The sequence below is a fragment of the Chinchilla lanigera genome, unplaced genomic scaffold, assembly GCF_000276665.1.
Source record: "Chinchilla lanigera isolate Chin_1 unplaced genomic scaffold, ChiLan1.0 scaffold00037, whole genome shotgun sequence".
NCBI lineage: Eukaryota > Metazoa > Chordata > Mammalia > Rodentia > Chinchillidae > Chinchilla > Chinchilla lanigera.
The window spans coordinates 9621945-9641106 of NW_004955438.1; the positions used below are offsets into that span (position 1 = coordinate 9621945).

The following is a 19162-nucleotide window of genomic DNA, read 5'->3' on the forward strand; positions in this document are numbered from 1 at the left end:
GTATTCCATCCTTATGTTTCTTGCTCCAAGATTCATTAGGGAGTCTCCTATACCCTGTGTAACACTGTACAAGGTACCAGATGCCCCTTGATTCTCATTCTGCTACTTTCAACTGGAAGATCTTAGGCTTTTTAATCTATAATTTAATTAGGTTAAGTGTAAATAATAACATTAATAACATTAATTCTAGGCCTCAGTGAATTACTGTGGGAATCCAACAAGATAATTTATAAGGATAATCATAAATAACCTCCTATGTAGGCCTCTTTCTTGTTTTGTTTTTTTTTTTTTTGGTTTTTCTCTGGTACCAGGAACCGAACTCATGACCTTGTGCTTGCCAGGCAGGCGCTTTGCCGCTGAGCTAAATCCCCAGCCCCTTTTTCTTGTTTTTCAACAATTTATGTTTTAAGACTTGATGCTGATAGCTGTGATACATTAAAAGTAAATAAAAGGATACACTTAAAAATGTATCTCACTCTATTTGGTCTGGTTTCTCTAGTCTACTCTCCCACCTATACACATTAGGTATAGTTCTCCAGAGAACCAGAATATAATGTTTATAGTGCTTAATATATGAGGGCTTAATAATTGAGCTTAATTATAAAAATACATATAGCATATAAATTATATAATAGACAAATTATTTATATGCATATATAATGATGAATATTGTGCTTAATAAAGAATGGTGATGAAAATATATAAATAGAGGGGCTGGGGATATAGCTCAGCAGCATAGTGCCTGTCTGGCAAGTGCAAGGTACTGAGTTTGATTCCCTGTACCCCTCCAATTAATTAAATTTAAAAATTAAAAAGATATATAAATACAGATAAAAAAAATTTAAGGAAACAGTGCATGCAGTTCTGGAAGGTGAAAAGAGGAAATAGCAGAAATACTAGGTCTGCATGTTGGAAACCTTAGGAAAAGCTGATATTGCAACCTTGGTGAATCACAAGTGCTCTCAATGAAGAATTCCTTCCTTTTTGGAGACTTTACTTTTAGTTAAGGCCTTCAAATGAATGGATGAGATGCATCCACAGTATGAAGGATAGTCTGCTAATAACTCCTGATTTGCTATTAGTCAGACCAAAAAGAAACTTTCTTAGACTAAGCTTTGACAAAACTCTAAGCATCATAACCTCTTTGGACTGACACATATAATTGTCACAAAACAGGTGACTAACTTTGAAATAAACTTTTTGTTGTTGTTGAAGAATAGTTACAAATTTAAAAGTTGTACAGAGGGGCTGGGGATTTAGCTCAAAGGCAAAGTGCCTGCCTGGCAAGCGCAAGGTCGTGATTTCGGTTCCCGGTACCGGAGAAAAAAAAAAAAAAAAAAAAAAAAAAAAAAAAAAATAAAAGTTGTACAGATGGTGCTAATTTCCTGTATATTCCATATTTATTTCTCCAACTATTGATATTTTAAATTTTGTGGTATGTCACTGTTAATAAGACAGTGCTGACACACAACAATTAAGTGAAGTCTATGTTTTATTCAGATTTCCTCAGTTTGTCTTATGTCCTATTTCTGTTCCAAGAGCCCAGCTAGGACACTTATTATGTTTGGTTATTGTGTTTCCTTGGCCTTTTTTTCTTTTTCTTTTTTGGCTACAACACTGTTTCAGACTTTCCTAGTATTTTGTGATCATGACAGTTTTGAAAACTATTGGCCAGTTACTTTGTAAAATGTCCTCAGTTGGAATTTGATATTTTTGTGAAGCTTATAATGGCATTTTTTAGAGTAAGACCACAGAGACAAAGTGTCCTGGTGATCAAATCATGTCCAATTTACATAAACATTACATGATATAGACCTGTTCATATTACTCCTGCAGACGGATGTCATACATACCTATTTTTGACTTCTCCATTTTATTCTTGGAGAGGTACTCTATGAATATAAATGTTGATATATGGGTTCATATATGTGTTTAAATACATAGCCACATATGTATGTACACATTTTGTTTTATGTATAATGGAGATAATGCTATACAATCATACATAGAAAGGGAAATTAATCATTCTCAAGAGCTGTATGATGTTCAATTGTATAAATGGACTATTTTTAAAGTAATCATTTTGAAACATACTTACCTTCTTTGCAGTTGTCGACTTATTCAAGCAACACTACAATGAGTATTTTTGTATATATTGATATCATAGTGGAGAAAAAAATCTATAAAATGAATTTAAAGAAATGAAATCATAGAACACTTGTGTGCATTTCTAGTTTGACAGATATGCCAAAACTCCCTGAAGTTTATAATGATCTAGACTCAATGTGCTTATTTCTTTATAGATTTGCCAACAGAGTATATTATCAGATACTTTAATCATTCGTAATGCAATATGTAAAAAAAAGCAATATTTCATCAGAGTTTAATGTGTAGTTCTAAGAGTGAAGGCAAGCATCTTTTCATGTGTTTAAAAAAACTACTGTAAAACATTTCCTAGTTCTTTTGTCCATTTTTCACTTTAATTGTTGATAATTTTCTCACTAATTGAGCTAGAACAGCAGCTTATTAAAATCTAATTTACAAATATTCCCTATCCTGTCAAATATCTTAGTGAGTCTGTTATAGTAAACACTATAGAGATAATTTATGTATTTGAATGTAGGACTTTTCTTGTTACGAAGATGTTCTTTAAATTTAAATTTTGATAAATGTCTTAAAGGCATAAGTACTAATTTTTGTCTGATTATTTACAAATAGGCAGATTGAAAGAAAGTACTACTGGTCTAAACTAGATCCATGGTTGATTACTAACAATTGTATTATACATAGAAAATAAGCTCAGCTTCCTTTGAAATGGATTCTTAACCTAAAATTCTATCTACTAAGGAAGCTATGGTTTTTGTGTTTAATCATATTTTCTGTTCATGCAAAATAATAACTTCACTCAGCATAGTTTAAAAATGAACTTAGAGGGGCTGGAGATTCAGCTCAGCGACACAGCACCTGCTTGGCAAGCACAAGGTCATGAGTTCAATTCCTGGTACCAGAAAAAAAAAAATGAACTTAGATCTAGCCTTTACCTTCATAGGTATTGCCTTAAATCTTAGTATAAAGAAGAATAATTTTAGTTATGTAAGTTTTAGAGAAGAGTGTATAGCAAAATCAAACAGCTGTTTAATTATTCTATTTAGTGACTGAATACAAGAAGTCTTTCGGTGTCTGGTGCACAAGTTAAAGGCTTATCATTATGGAAACAAAGAATCTGCTAAAAGTTGAATATTCAAATAGAATCTTTATTTCTAAAATGAAGTTACTTTAAATGATTTGCATTCATGAAAAATACATATGAAACATTTATTGTTGACTTATTTTTCACAAAAATATATTCAGCTATTTAACATATTGCTAACAAACTAGTGTTTTTTTAATTGTCAGACTATTTTTCAATATTAGAGTGATTTGCCTATAACCTTTCCGAATGGCATTGTTAGAAAGATTGGCTGTAATCCATACTTTTACTAGCTTATTTTCATATTGAAAATTTGGGGCACAATTCTCTAGCTATATACCATCAATCAATGCCAAATAGCTGATGAATTATGAGCATTTGATAATCAAAACTGACCCCTCCACTGTTCCTCTAATCACTGTAAATATTACAATTGTTACAATTATCTGAGATGACTCTTACCCAGAAATCTCTGGTACAGGATATTTTATTAAAACTAGAATAAAGAAACTAGAGTGTCACTTAAGCAATGATATAAGCCTTGAGGTCAAGTAATTAATAGTAATAATTAGTGAAATCATGTGATACTACTTTTGTGTGTGTGTGACAGCGGGAATTGAACTCAGGGACTTCACACTGAACTACATCCTTAGCCCTTTCAAAAATTTGAGACAGAATCTTGCTATGTTACCAAATTGCTCAGGTTGGGCTCAAATTTAAAATCCTTCTACCACAGTCTCCTAGAGTGCTGGGATTCCAGGCATGCACCACCATGAGTGGCTCTAATATTTATTGACCTCTTACTAAAACCAATTCATATGTTTTAATAACCTCATTATAAGTGCTATAGTTATCAGTATTATCTCAATCCTATGACAAAGAAAGAAATCATTATGATAAAGAAATCATTATGATAAAGACAGATGTCTGTTTCACACAGGGAATGAGAGGCCACAAAGCAATTTAAACCCAGAGACTTGAGCCCCAGAGCCTGCCGGTGATCAAGCTCATGTCTTAAATATATCCTAGGTAAGGGCTCTATGACTGAGCTACAATTCCAGCCCCAGCCCTACGTTTGTAACCATTTTTGTCATGTATTAAATCCACTTCCAGAAAGATACATTAACTGGGGATGTTTGTGGACTTCATATTCTCAGTTAGTGTTAACTTGGACTCTGCTGCTTTCTCACTGTTGATTGCTATTGTGTGTATCAAGGAAGGTCATGATAACAATGAAAATGAGTGACTCCTGATTCTACGGGCACTAAAGGAGAAAAAAAGATCCTTGTGGTAGACAACCCAGATTATTTTTAGGCATATGATTATGAGAAAATTAAGATTTTATATATATACATATATATATATATATACCTATATATATATTCTTTAGCTATATATATATATATATTTAATGAAAGCTCAGTCTGGTATAGCAATCAGAAATTGTTCTTGTCATTTTTATTGCATCATGCTATAGAGCCCACAGGTTTCCTTGCTTGTGAGATGTAAAGAGATTAGACAGATGTGTGTTTTGTTTGTTTTACTTTTGCGGTACTGGGGATCGAACTCAGCACCTTGTGCTTGCCAGGCAGGCGCTTGTGCCACTGAGCTATATCCCCGGCCCCTGATGCATACTTTGAGTACACTAGCTGCAGTGGTATTTTTCCTCTTGGATATTATAAACAGAAGGATGGCAGACAGCACACACAGGCTAAAAATCAGATGCTGGTTTTGCTGAAAATCCTTTTAGTTTACTCCATTATCGTAAGAAAAAAGTTACCATTTTACAAGTTCTTCATGAGGATCCATAAAATAATTTCTAAATCATAAGATATATATTCTTTAGATGAAAATTGGAACGCTTATTTTACTGTCCTTTTGATAAAATATCTTGTCAGGAGCTCACAGTTACTTGAGATAAAGATCTTATGTATAGTATAGCAATGGACAATTTGAATAGATTATCTGATTCTTCAGGAAATGCCACACGCTGCCTACACCACGGTATGAAATCTTTCCTTTTGTCTTTATAAAAATATTCTAAGTGACGAGTACTTGTTTTTCTTTTTCAGGAAGATCAATTATTCTTGCATAACAGCTGTGTGAGGAGAAAAGTAAGTAAATTAAACTTTAAAGATTTTAGTAAATGTTCAAGATCTTACAGTTAGCACTGAATATATAGAGTTTGATTCATTGCTATAACATCGATGAGCTCTGACCCATTTTAAGCAACACTGAAAATGTAGGTAACTAAAACCCAGATTGTCTTTATGTCTTTTTCCTTTCAGCATCCATGCAAAATGAGTCTCTTACTTAGGAGATATCTGCTTATACTCTCTGTTTTAGCTCAAGAGAAGTAAAAGGCTTATCTGTCATTATAAGTTTGGTATCAAGGACAGTTAAAAGGCTGGTTGGTTCCAGTTTTACCCATGCATCATTAAAATATCTGCCAGCTGCAGAGAATTTCCTGGTAATCTCTACTACTGGGTTACACACTGATCTTGTATGTTAAAGCTGTTCATGGTCAGGACAGCCAAAGCCTGGCACAGATATGTGCAATGAACACCAAAGATTACATTACCAGCTACAGAAGGGCTGCCACCTGCTGATGAGACACAGTCTGCTATATAGTGAAAAATACCGGCGAGTGCTTGTAACAGGTATACCTTTCAATCTCAGGGCACAACAAGCTAACTCCTCTTTAGAAAAGCATGTAAACAACAAAATATACTTGTTTGAATTCTTGGAGAAATAGCTTTGCCTTCTTTTATTGGTGGTATTTTTTTGTAGATCCTATAGATAATCATGTATCCTCCAAGTTGATGTTTATACATCAACTTCCCCCAAACTCAAGATTAATGAAAAAAGTTCCAATTTCTTACAGAAAGTTTGCAGAGAATAGAGGGGGAGAAAGGAAAACAGAAATTTTATTTCATGCCGTAATTTCTGTAAGTACTTACTGATTCCTCTTTCCTTCAAAATAGTAAATTTCCTCAAGTACAGTGAGCCAGAGATATGAGCTATCCAGATGATCCACTGGGAAGTTCAAATAGAGGTCAAGTGGTGAACACAGGTTTTATTTACAAAAAATGAGCAATCTTTTTGAAGCGATTTCCACCCTGGTAGTGAATAGGTTCAACTGCTTTTGCCAAGTTTAGGAGGTATAATTCACAGTAGTTGTAATGTACACAAAGGTGCACAATGTGATGCTTTGATATATGCCTACATTATGAAGGGATTATTACAATAAAGTGAATTAACATATCCATCAAGGCACATAGTTATCAATGTTGTGTGTGTGTGTGTGTGTGATGAGAACACTTAAGATTTACTGTACTCTGATTAATTTCCAAGTATATAATGTCATATTAACTATAGCCATCATACTGCACAATTGATCTTCAGAATTTATTCAGCCTGTCTAAATGAAACTGTATCCTTGGACCAATACCATATCTCGCCATCACTAATGCATTAAAATTTTCAGAGTATAGGTCTTTTACTTCCTTGGTTAAATTTATTCTTAGGTATTACACTTTTTCTGATGTTTCTGTAAATGGGAATGCTTTCTTTTTTCTCTCTCAGACCATTAATTATTTATGTGTAGAAGTGCTATTTAAGTTTGTATGTTGATTTTAGAAACCAAATTTTTCCAATTTGTTTATTAGTTCCACCTTTTCTGATAGAGAGCTTAGGGTTTATCTATTTATCTATCTATCATTTAAGAGTACCCTTTCAAAGTAAATATAATGCTTTAGTATAAATTTCCAAGTAAAACTTTTTATTTCCACAATAGACACACTTTTATGGACAGTAATTTTCGTGAGATTTTATTCGACGCTATTGCTTGTAGACAATATTGAATGTTGAGCACAATTCTAAGTGTTTCACAATTCCAACTATGCACAATTCAGTGCTGTGGTACAATGCGAAGATTTGTACTGGAGCTGTGAGTAGGACATCTAAGCTCTTTGTATTTCACTTTTCTTACTTGCAAAGGTAGAACAAGGAGGGGCTGCGGATTTAGCTCAGCGGCACAGCGGCTGCCTGGCAAGCGCAAGGTCGTGAGTTCGATTCCGGTATGGGAAAAAAAAACAAAACACACACACCAAAAAAAAAAGTTGGTGCAAGGAAAACTTCATAACGTAATGATTGGCACTGAGGCACACAACCTGTGATATACAAGCTACCAGCACATAGGTGTCTCTATATGGGACATATTCTCATAACCGTTATTAGGATTGATCTTCATAAGCAGTCTCTGTTCCCTTTTGGTGATCTTCTGCCAAAATATGATGGCTCATGTATGGTGTGACTTTTGGATAATATCACAATTATCTAAGATGACAAATTGGTTAGACAGGGACCTTCAAAGAATATTTTGTTTTAAGGAAATTTTCCAAATTTAGTAAATGGTTCACATAATGATAAACATAACTATTATACAATCTACTCAGTACGAGGACTGTTTGGACTATCTAGCTTTATAATGTAATTTTCTCTTTCGATGAGCGATTGCTAAAAGACTTTTGTATTCTCCAGCTGGAGATAAAGTCTGTCATTTAACAAAAGTCTGCTACTTGACTTACCTCACTCCTCCATGTTCTGACACAGGCTCCCCAAACTCTCCTGGGGAGTGAACAGTGGACCATTATGATTATTGACCAAAGACTACAAAAAATGATTCTGAACAACAGAATTTTTAAGCAACATGATACATTTTAAGAGTGCAAAGGATATTTCATTTAAATTATATTTTTCTGACACCTATGATTTCCTTTGCCCTTCAGATTTTAAAGAGTGTGACTTCCTCAAATGACACAGAAAAAAAGTCTGAAATTTAGCTTTCTTTTCCTTTCTTTAATTTTTTGGGTGGTAGTGGTAATAGAGATTGAACCAGATCCTTCTCACTGATATCCCTGGCCCTTTTTTGGTTTTGTTTTGATCTATATGCCAAGTCTTTCTTTCTTTCTTTTGTTTTTTTTTTTTTTTTTTTTTTTTTCAAATTTTGTTTTGAGAAAGGATCTTACTAAGTTGTCCACATGAGCCTCAAATGTACCACTTTCTACTGTCAGCCTCCCAAAGTGCTAGGAATATAGGCATGTGATACTAGGCCTGGCTTCAATGTTACATGTTTTGATTTAATTTCTCCATGTTTTAAAGATTCTTATCTAGTTAACATCATATTTACCACTACTTCTAAAGTTGTTGTTTTATCTCATATATATATACATATACATACATTATATATAGAGAGAGAGAGAAAGAGAGAGAGAGAGAGAGAAAGCTCAATGGCTTTCGACCTTAGTGAAACTAGCCCTACCCAGTACCTTTGTCTTCATTCTCATTTATCTCCTTCCTCATAGTGACTAAAATTCCCCCCAAATTACTAAAACTATTTATTCTTATCAGTCTTCTCTGTTGGATCTTCAGAGGAAAATGATTCTCTGCACTTTTCATTCATTTATACACCACTGAAACTAATTTAACATTCACCTCAGGGCATGAATTTATTTTTAAAAGTTAAAAAAATAAAAGTAAGGAAAGTTATCTTGGTGACTGGGAAAGGCAGGACCAAGACAGAAGAGAAGTCACATCTGTGACATTTTGGTTCAGGAAATAGTCAATTGCCCAGTTCATCATTTCTGTCTTTACTGGTCTCTGCCTCAGAGGCCTAATAATTAATTTTGAAGAGATGTTGAAATTTCACATAATTGTGGTTTCTTTGTCCATCAGTCTTTCCTTTCTTTCTGTCCAGGGCACGTTGCAAATTCTCCCTTTCATCATCCTCTGCGGTGACCCAGGGCCAGATGACTGATTACATTTTAACAAACTGGTCCCTGCTTTTCTAGGAACCACTAAATACTCTGTTTAAATGGAAGGCTCCCTCCATTCTTTATCTTCATTTTGCCGATGTGGGAGACTCTGAGTATATCTTATACATAGTTCAGCATCCTCAGGAGTAAGCCGTATTTCTATAATGCTTCATATGTCATCTACTCCTTTGTCACACACATGGCTCCAATTTTAGTACTTTATTTCTAGTTGGCCCGACAATTTAGTTTATTTTTCCCTGATTGTATCAATTTATTTTAAGTCTCCTATTTCTGTGTTTGGATTTCTAGCCCCGTCATTCCCACACCCTTCGAGTTTTGTAATTTTGTTTTTTCTATCAAAATGTTTGATCTGATTCCTCCGTTTGATTTTATCCTCATCTGGGTTCCATCTTAATATTTCTTTCATTTTTATTCCTACAAAGTACTTTTCACGCCCCATAAACATCCACTGGCTCTTTTTGAACTGGCCATTTGGAAGCTGCCTTTCTGATTCTCCCATCACAGTGACTCCTTGTTAAAATTCACAGCCTTTGCAACCCGGCCTTGGACCGGAGAGAACTCCAGCTGGTTGAAATCAGAGTAGTGACCGCTGATTCTTCGCATGTGAGGCAGAGGTTACCCACAAAACAGGCAGAAGAGAAATCTCAGGGAAGAGGTGGAAGAACAGTATGACTACAAACCACGTGAACTCTTTTTAACAGTCAATGGACTCAGTCTTTCGGAATCTGGATCCAGACATGTTTTTGGCCCAGAGAAGATTTTTAAAGAAGAGAAAATAGTATCATCCATCCTGCTTTCAAATATAACTTACTTTAGGTTAGAGGTAAAATGAAATAGTCACATTCTACTTGCCTGCATGATAATAAATAAAAATAATAGTAATCTGCTGCTGGTGGTAGTAATGATCATTAGTTGAATTCCCATCACATGTAGAATTTAGAAGTGGAAATGTTAAAGTATGAACAGAAAAGATCAATTTTGTATTATTTATCATTTTTGACCCCCAACTCAATTCTTGATTTGCCTCACCTACAGCTTTTATGTACATAATTTGTTACTGAGAATATTTTCAAAGTACTATATTTTTGTATATCTATGATATCTATTTGTATGATATCTATATATCAAATATATACAGAAAATATCTTTGTTATTCAAAGTAGTGCAGTCCTTTAGTTTTAAACAATGTGCTCCAGTTTGGAACACACAGAGCTTTAGTTTTGTACCTTTCAGATGAAAAAAATGCAAAATACACTACATAGCTTCTCTTTCTGTTTTTGTTTCTCTGTCTCTGTCTCTCTGTCTCTCTGTGTCTATCTGTTTGTCTGTCTGTCTCTCTCTCTCACACACACACATTTACACACAGAAACATACCAGTAAAAGTAGTTATTTGGTTATAAACACAATCAAAAGTATTGATAAATAATATTCAGTCATTCACTCTGAATCATAAGAAGGACACAACATACATTTGGTGCTTACTAAACAAATTACCAGACCCTCTGCTGTAAGCTGGTGATACCCAAAATAATAAGACAACTAGTCCTGAGAAATAATGGATTCTCATTCTAACTAGGTTGGTGTCCTATTATAATAAGCTTCTCTGCCTGTGTGAATAAATCCTCTAGTAGTAGAAAAGTCAGATATTCTGAGACCAGACAAAGACACTCCATTCTTCTAGGAGAACTCAGATTAAAAAAAAAAAAAATCAACAAATAATAATGTAAATTCTGAAAAGAATAGAAAAAAGTTTGGCTATGAATTCAAATTGGCCTTGCTCTATTCCAATATTTTCAGTGCAACATTTCTGTGACATTCAAACAAAAATCTCAATTTCTATCTTAATGTTCTCATCAGAGAAATACAATAGTAACAGTTACCTCAAAGGAATGAGGTATTTTAAGTTAAGGTACATTGTGTTCAGTAATACTCTGAGACAATTTTAAAATATAAACACTTCTTCTACATCCCCAGGTCTCTCCTGTAAAAAGATGGGAAAGTCAAAGCTTGTATTTATGGAGCATGAGTTTCTCCACAATTGGAGCTGTAAGAAGCAAGCTTCTTAGGGTCTGCACACAAAGATGGAAACGTGGACTGTCTTATCCAAGTCTCCCTTGTCATATTATAACGTTGGACTTGGAATTAGACCTCTGAAAAACCACCGAGGTTATAGTCCATTACATAACCAGGACTTTACCATTTTAAGAAATTCTTTTCTAGGGACAAAAAGAGTTGCAGTAACTTTGCTCCAGGTGTCTCCTAAAAATTCTACAAATGAACTACTTGCATTCCTTAGGGTAAATAGAATCTCTTCATAACATTAGCTAAATCCAGAAACTGCTTTTACTTCTACAAACCACTTCAAAATATTTGACTCCTGGATTGCTCTTAAAATAATCTATCTCCAACATTACTTGACTCCTACCAGATCTCTTCACTGATGGTATTCCTTAAGTGAATCACCTCTCTACCTCTTGATTGCAACTAGTAATTATTATGTTTTCCATTTTTTGATGCTACTAAGACCTTCAAAATTATGATCTCTTCTACTGAAATAAACAAGAAACTTTACTTACCTTACCAAATTGATTTGATATTTCTGGAACTTAGCAGTCAATAGTCTCAGTCTTTAATTACTTCTAAAATATTTTTTGAAATTTAAGTCACTCTAAAAGTAAGTTTGGTACTAGGTGAAGAGTGAACTAAAGAGAGGCAAAAAAATGCGGACAAAGCCTTTTGAAAGTATCTTGGAAAAAGCTTGTATGTTCAATTAAAGCAGTGTTAATGCAAACGGAAAAAGGTGAACAAGATAGAGAGTATATCAGATGGACCATCAGCCACAGGTTCTGAAGAAAGAAGCTTTACTAGTAGGGAATATGTGGAGTGTCATTGAAGCTTTGAGTCTCTGACACTTGGTCAGCCAGTGAACCCATTATCTATAGTAAGGAAGAAAGATATAAGAGTCACAGAGTGAGATGGAGTGTTTAATGGTCTTGGTCTCTACTTGTTGAATTTGAGGCGTCTATAGCAGTTGGTCTCAATGTGAGGGAGTGTTGCTTCTTTTCCCTACAAAAAAAAGACCTTTGGCAATTTTAAAGACATTTGCTGTTATTACGCTTAGAAAGCAATTATACTGTCATTTAGTGGGTCAAAATAGGAATGATTTTATAGGTTTGCAATGCAGAGGACAGCCTACAACAAAGGATTATCTTACCTATTATATCAACAGTTCAAAAACTAAAACCCTCTATTCTATAGGGATAAATATATAAGGAAAATATTTGCCAAAATGATTATTGAATTAATCCCTCCGTATCTAAAGCTAAATCACAACTCATTCCAAGAAATAGAAAAGTAAGGTCAAAGACAAAAACATTGAATCAGGAGGGAAGATTTTCAGTTATTTATACGAGGCCCATTCATAAATCTCAATCTTTATTCCTTTACACTTCTGCAGAACATTTATACCGTCACACAGAGTAAGTGTGCAACAGATGCATGCAGGACTGCATGCCTCCTCCCCAAGCTGATAATCCAGTCAAGCCTCTTTATTAGGCAAGTGTCTTTGCATACGTGATACTAATGGCTAATCATAAAAAGTAGGTAAGATGATGACTGTTACATAGACATAAATTGTGCATGCGTTAAAGAACTTAGATTTATTTATTGAAGGAAGCTTGCAGAGATTTTAATGGATTCAAAGAAAAAATGAAATTAGTAAAAATTTACATCGAGAAGAAACAATTGAAATGGATTTATAAATTGCTGAGAATACTTTTTTACCGAGGGAAAGGGAAAATAAATAAACTAAGTCCCCCCTGGACGGAATATATTTGCAAGCCCATAACCAGTACTCATTTTGCTTTGCTCTCAATTATTCATAATATAGGAGTTGCAAAATATGTCCCCCAAAATCCAGATAACCCAAGTTTACTTTAGACTATTTTTGCTTTTCTGTTGAAGAAAACATTATCTTGTGGAGTTGTTTACCCTCTATATAGTGCTAAACATTTTAAATTTAAAAAGAAAACCTAATTGAAGCATATTAAATCTATTCTAATATACTGTGACTTTTGATTCCCTATGTCTTCTTTTTAATTTCATTGCAAATTTGTACAATGGAACAACTTTAAAACCTGTAAAATGCCACTTTGAGGTCTGACTTTTTATGTAGTAAGTTTTGCCATCTTCTGGTATTTAAGATATCACTATTGACTGATGCATTCTTTTCTATTTGACAAAACTTGTTTCTTTATGCATGAAGAACAAGTATTTTATTGCACATGAAAAGTAGTATCTATGAATGCGTGTTTGTATACACTGCCAATCCATATCTATGCAGTAAATAATACATGTAAATAATAAGTTTGAAATAAGTAAAATGTAGCCAACAAAACTTTAAAATAATTTATAATGAAAAGTGCATTCTATAGAGTTCCTAAAAACATTAGGCTTCCACGTATTTCCCTTCTACAATGCTCCCAGTTGATTTTGGCCAGGCAGTTGCATTCATTGCCTACATTAATTTCTAATTTTCAGGCTACGTCAGACAAAGCTCCTGTCCTACTGTTTACTGCAGTAGTAATCTCCTCCAGATTTTATCTTCTAAGGCAGGGACCACACAAAAGCTTTATTTAAGATTTTTTTTAAGCTCTGGCACTTGCAAATTTGAGTACTAAAATTTCGTCGTAAGCTTGGTATTATATCTCCCTGAAAAGTAATCCTTTTTTTCCCTTCCTACACTATGCTCTTCTTGAGAATAAACCAAAAACACTAGGAAGATTATATTCAAACTTTAAAAGATGGTTTTCTTTTATTTCAAGTGGTGCCAAACTTTTAAGTGATTATGCTGCTTTGCAATCAAAGCTCCTAGTATGAGTAACTAAGTCTAAAAATATGGAAAAAAAAAAGCATTAAAGGAGACTGTTACTGAAACCAAATTACCTACATTTCCACAATGAAGGAAAGATTTCACGCATACTATCAATCAATATAATAAAAATATTCAGATTATTGAGTATGTCTTATACTAGAAACTACTCTAAATGCTTTATATACATTATCACATTAAACCTTCATGGGATAAGAAATATCTTAGAAATATTAATTTCTTTTTAGTCATTATTCATATTTGTATTCAACTGGTTTGGTGTTTTATACTTTCTTCCCTTCAGTTTGGGGATTTGAAGTAGCCATTTAAGAAAGAAGACATTATGATTTGTTTTTGAGTTGTAAATGAGCATTTAAATACTCTGAACAGATATTATGTGAAGGAAAGAATTTTGAGATCTGATTTTCTTTCTTCTCTTTTCCCCTTTTCTCTTCTGCCTGGTCTTTCTCCTTTATCTCCTCCTTTCTGCTCATTGAAACACAGTCTTTATTATGTGAGAAGTAGTAAAATTTAAGTCATCATGAGGGGCCTTAAAAAATGCACTATCAATACTAGTCTATCTTCCTTCAAATCAAATAGAATGATGAAATGTGTCACAAAATTAAAAGAATGATCTTATTCAACCTGTTGCATGAAGGAAGAAGCTCAGTAGTGAGGAATATCTTAATGAAAGGACATAGACTTGGGATTTTACTTATTTATTTATTTATTTATTTATTTTATTTTTTGGTGCCAGGAATCAAACTCACCACTTCATGCTTGCCAGGCAGGTGCTTGTGCCACTGAGCTAAATCCCCAGCCCTTAGACTTTGGATTTTAGAAGCAGGTAATCAAGGGAATCATAGAGGACAAATTTATTTAGGAACACGTAGGGGTCCCTTGGGGCTTTTCTATGAGACTTTTATAACAAATAATGGGAGAGACTTCTTACCTTTTTGTGATTTCTAAAATCAGTGATAAAGTTCAGTGGTGACATCACCATTGAAAGTATGCCACAAATTGGGATTAAAAGATTCCGAGAGAAGAGCAAAGGCACTGAATAGTTTTGTGTGGCCATTGTGAAGGTATTCTGTGTGTTAACCACACACCTGCCCCTTAGACACCATCAGGTAAAAATCTATATTTGAAATCTGGAAAATATAGAAGACGGTGATAAACTGAGGATCAGACATTAGTGGAGATATGTATCATCAGTCAGTGTCTACTGCACCTAAAATCTACCCTCCCATCTCTTCTCCTTTCCAGATCCCACTTCCACTACTGTACAGCTAAACATCAGTAGAATCGACAGGGAGCATGGTGTGTCTACCCAAAGAAATAAAACCAAATTGAAGAAAACAGACACAAACTTACTACTTCATGATGCTTCCACAAAGACAGAGGAGATACAATATCTGCCCAAACACTAGATAAGAATCTGGCTTAGTGTCACAAATCCATTATGGTCATCTTGCATCTTTCTTGCTGATGAGGGATCAGTTTGGGTGTCTGTGTGTTCTTTTTGTTCTCTTTCTCACACCTGTAGAAAATAAGAATTACAGTCATCTTTGTTAGGACTCTATTAATGTTCAGTTAATTTCAGGAGTTCAAAACATCTGCGATCAGCTTGCATATTTTCTCCACTTTTGCCTTATTGAGTTTTAGGCAAAAGTATTTCTCAATTGTTGTGGAACAAAAAAATGTACTGCTCATTATTGGATATTTCAGAATAGTTCTGACTTCTCTAAACTATATGCCAGTCCTAGTTGTCACAATCACAACCCCTCTCCCTCTCCCTCTCCAGTAGTTGCCAAATGGCTCTTGGGGACATGAATCACTCTCATTTGGTTGAGAACCAATTGATTAAATGAAGAATTGCCCTTGAAAGTGATTTGCTTAGAAACAGTATAACACCATCTGGCCAATGAGAGAAAGGGAGAATCTTCTTAGAAAACCAGTTCTGTTCCAGTCAGTTCAGGTCGCCAAAATAAAGTACCATACAGTGGCTTCTTTGATCAACAGAAATTTACTTTCTCATGGTTCTAGAGGTTAGGTTGTGATGTCTATAGGCATCAATTTTGAAGGAGGGATTAGTCACAGACCTAACTCCATTTTGTTTCTTTGCATCTACTTTTCTTTTGATATTTCCTCTTCTGAGTTCTTTTGAGGCATTCTCTTCTATTCTACTTTGATACTAGAATAAACAGGCCTGATGGATGAAGATCTTATGACAAAGAGCCAAAACTACCCCTCAAGAAATAGCAAACTTCTTAGCGGCAAAAAAGCTCTGCATGACTAGTAAGAGATAGTTATCTAAAATAATGTTCAACTAAACCATGGTCAACCGAGAAGAACTAGACTGTTAACCATGGAAACTACCAACCCATGCCCTTGTTCCTTTTTCGTATATAACTCTCAGACTATGATAAGCATTTTAAAGACAAATCTTACATCCTGGGATATATCTGCTTGCCCTGTGTGATGTCATCACAATTTATCACTCTAATTGGCTTTCTAGCACAAGTGGCTGAGTCTGATCCACTGGGATTCCCATGAACCAGATTTGTGGAAGAACTCCTGCTCTGAAAGATACTGACATAACTGGTGAAGTGTTGCTCTTAGGGTATTTTATGAGGATATTTCTGGAGTAGACTGTTATATGAGTGAATGGACTGACTTTTAAAGACCTACCCCCAGTGTGGGAGGATCTTCTAGTTGGCTGGAGCCTTGGGACAGAACTTCACTATATTCCTGTCTTTTCATGTGAGAATCCTAAGATTGCTGGGGTGAGCCCCAATTGGGGAACTACGCTTTGAACTGAGAGTTATTTCACAAACTCTCCAGCTTTTAAGGCTCTGGGACTTGAACTAAGCTATGTTCCCACCTCCTCTTTTATTTAGTTTGAAGATGGCCTATTAAAAACTTCTCAGACCTCAGAATTTTAAGACCCAATTTCTCTAAAACTATGTCCTCATATATGTGCATTTATCTATAGCATTAGTTCTATATTTCTAAAAAAAATAGAGAAGCCAAGGATCAAGGTGTCAACTGATTCAGATTTTTCTAAGGGCTTTAATCCGAGCTTTCAGATGCTACTCATCAAGCTGTATTCTCACATGGGAGAGAGGAAAATAACAGTTTTCTCCTTCTTATTTATATAATTTTAATCATATCAAATGAAGCCTCTACCTCTATTACCTCTTTAAACATTAATTAATTAATTCCTAGGCACTTTATTTTCGTACAGTCACATTGGAAGATAGGGCTTCATCATGTCAAGGTGGGGAGAGTTTTACATGCAGAAATCAGTACGCGATAGATTCTGAGAAGTTTTGATTTTCTCTCTCACCTTTACAAAAGGTCACAACAAGGTGGCCATCTTCCCCATTTCTGCCTTTCAATATAGCTATATGAATGAGCTGATTCAGGATATGGTCTATTTTCTCATCATTAGGGGAATATCGAACACACTGATGATGAACACTGAAAAGCAGAAAAACATTTAATGTTCCTGCCTCCCATAAATTTATTCAAACACATTAACATTTTCTTGCCTTTCCCCAGGCTTCCATTCAAGCCTTCCAGTTCTCTAAGCAATAATTGTATCCATAAACTTCAAATGCACATTATTGGACAAAAGATTAAACCACTGAAGAAAATGGTGAGTATTCTTCAAAGACTATGGTTACTTGTAACAAACTCAGTTCGTGGTTTGTTCCAATTGGCTGCAGAAAAGAATCTTCATTTTATCCTTATTCCATAGTGAAGAGAGTAAGGGACCTGTACTAGAAAATATGACAGACAGTTGAACATGGTGGCAGACACCTGTACTCCCAGAACTCGGGGTGTTGAATCAGGAGGATAAGCACGAGTTCAAGGCCAACCTGGGCTACATAGTGAGTTCACTATGTCTGAACTACATAGAGAGACCTTGTCTCAAAAACAAACAAACAAAAAAATATGATAGACAATACCTTTTTAATTCAAAGAGAGAGTCCCTTCTTTAGGGGTTAAGATAATTTATTTTTCCATAAAAAGAGGGAAAATAAAGGAAATCCATACGAGGGGGTAGGAGCACAAGAGGTCTCAGACTGTGCATATAGAATGATCTTAGAAATGAATGTCCACAGAGAAGCACAGTGAGAAAGTATGAACTCATAGTAGGTCTATAATTTCTGATCCCATGACTAAGAACACTGTACAGTTGAAAAGAGCCATCATAGGCCACCCTACATGAGAAACTGGATGTACACCTATGAATTCAGGAAGAAAAGATGCATTTCTAGCACAGCACATTGAGAATGCCTGCACTAAATCAACAATTTCCTAGGTCAGTCTCCTTGCCTGATGCTCAGGAGCCCACAGTCTCTCCTGTCCTATTGTCACAGTGAAGATGACTCTCCACCATGCCCAAAGACGGTCCTGAGATGAGGAAGTGGCCGTACATCTGTGCACACATATTTTTGTATCATGTTTCTCTAAGTTTGTAAATCAGAAATTACGATATAAGAAAAATGGCTCTCTTCTCAGCCATGATGACCTCACCGAGGGAATTTGCTTTCCTTTTCGTGTCCTTCATATTTAGCAACTAAAATAGCAACAGCTAAATACTTCTGGAAGCAAAATGAGAAACTGCTCAGGTATTATCAATGGCGATCAGTCAATTCAAGACCCTACTCATCTTCCTTCCTGGAAGGATGGGATGCTCAGTGCCTAGCTGGTATGAGGCTTTCACTCAATAAATGCTAAGTGAAATAAAAAGTGAATAGATTAACCTTTACTCCTAGGCTGCTAAATGTGGGATCTTTTTATTTGCTTTTATCTTTTCAGAAATAAGTTGTTCGAGTTTTCAATTGATTCAGATGTGTGCCCCATTGTTTTTATTTGTGAACCAAAAATGATATTTAAACATCTTCTGTAAAGAAAACTCTATGCATTCAGTCCAATGTCCTGAGGGGCCATGGTGTCTACATCAAAGGAAAATGTTAAAGAAAGCATAGTCAAAAATAAAACCCTGAGGTAAGATGTACAACTCCTCACCTGTTTAATTGATGAAGTAGGATGATAAGCAATGTAGAGATTGTCCAGAGCTGGGCATTCGTTTCAGTGCTCACCAATACCACATCTGCCTGAAGACAGACACACTCCCACTAAAGCTCTGCCACTTGCTCCCAATCTACTTCAAAAGGAAGGAAGGAAATCTTGTTGGCACAGTGCAAAATAACTTCTTCAAAGCTCTCTCTCTCTCTCTCTCTCTCTCTCTCT

General features: G+C 34.9%; 1 long non-coding RNA gene across 1 annotated transcript in view; it reads left to right on the top strand.

The window, feature by feature from the left end:
* The window catches only part of LOC102030568, a 29738-nt gene extending 10828 nt beyond the window's left edge, over positions 1-18910 (top strand). Inside the window, exons 2-4 of the long non-coding RNA XR_261922.1 lie at positions 5263-5304; positions 17462-17558; positions 18728-18910. This is a non-coding gene — a long non-coding RNA (uncharacterized LOC102030568). The remainder of the gene's footprint in view (positions 1-5262; positions 5305-17461; positions 17559-18727) is intronic.
* Positions 18911-19162: the final 252 nt, after the last annotated feature.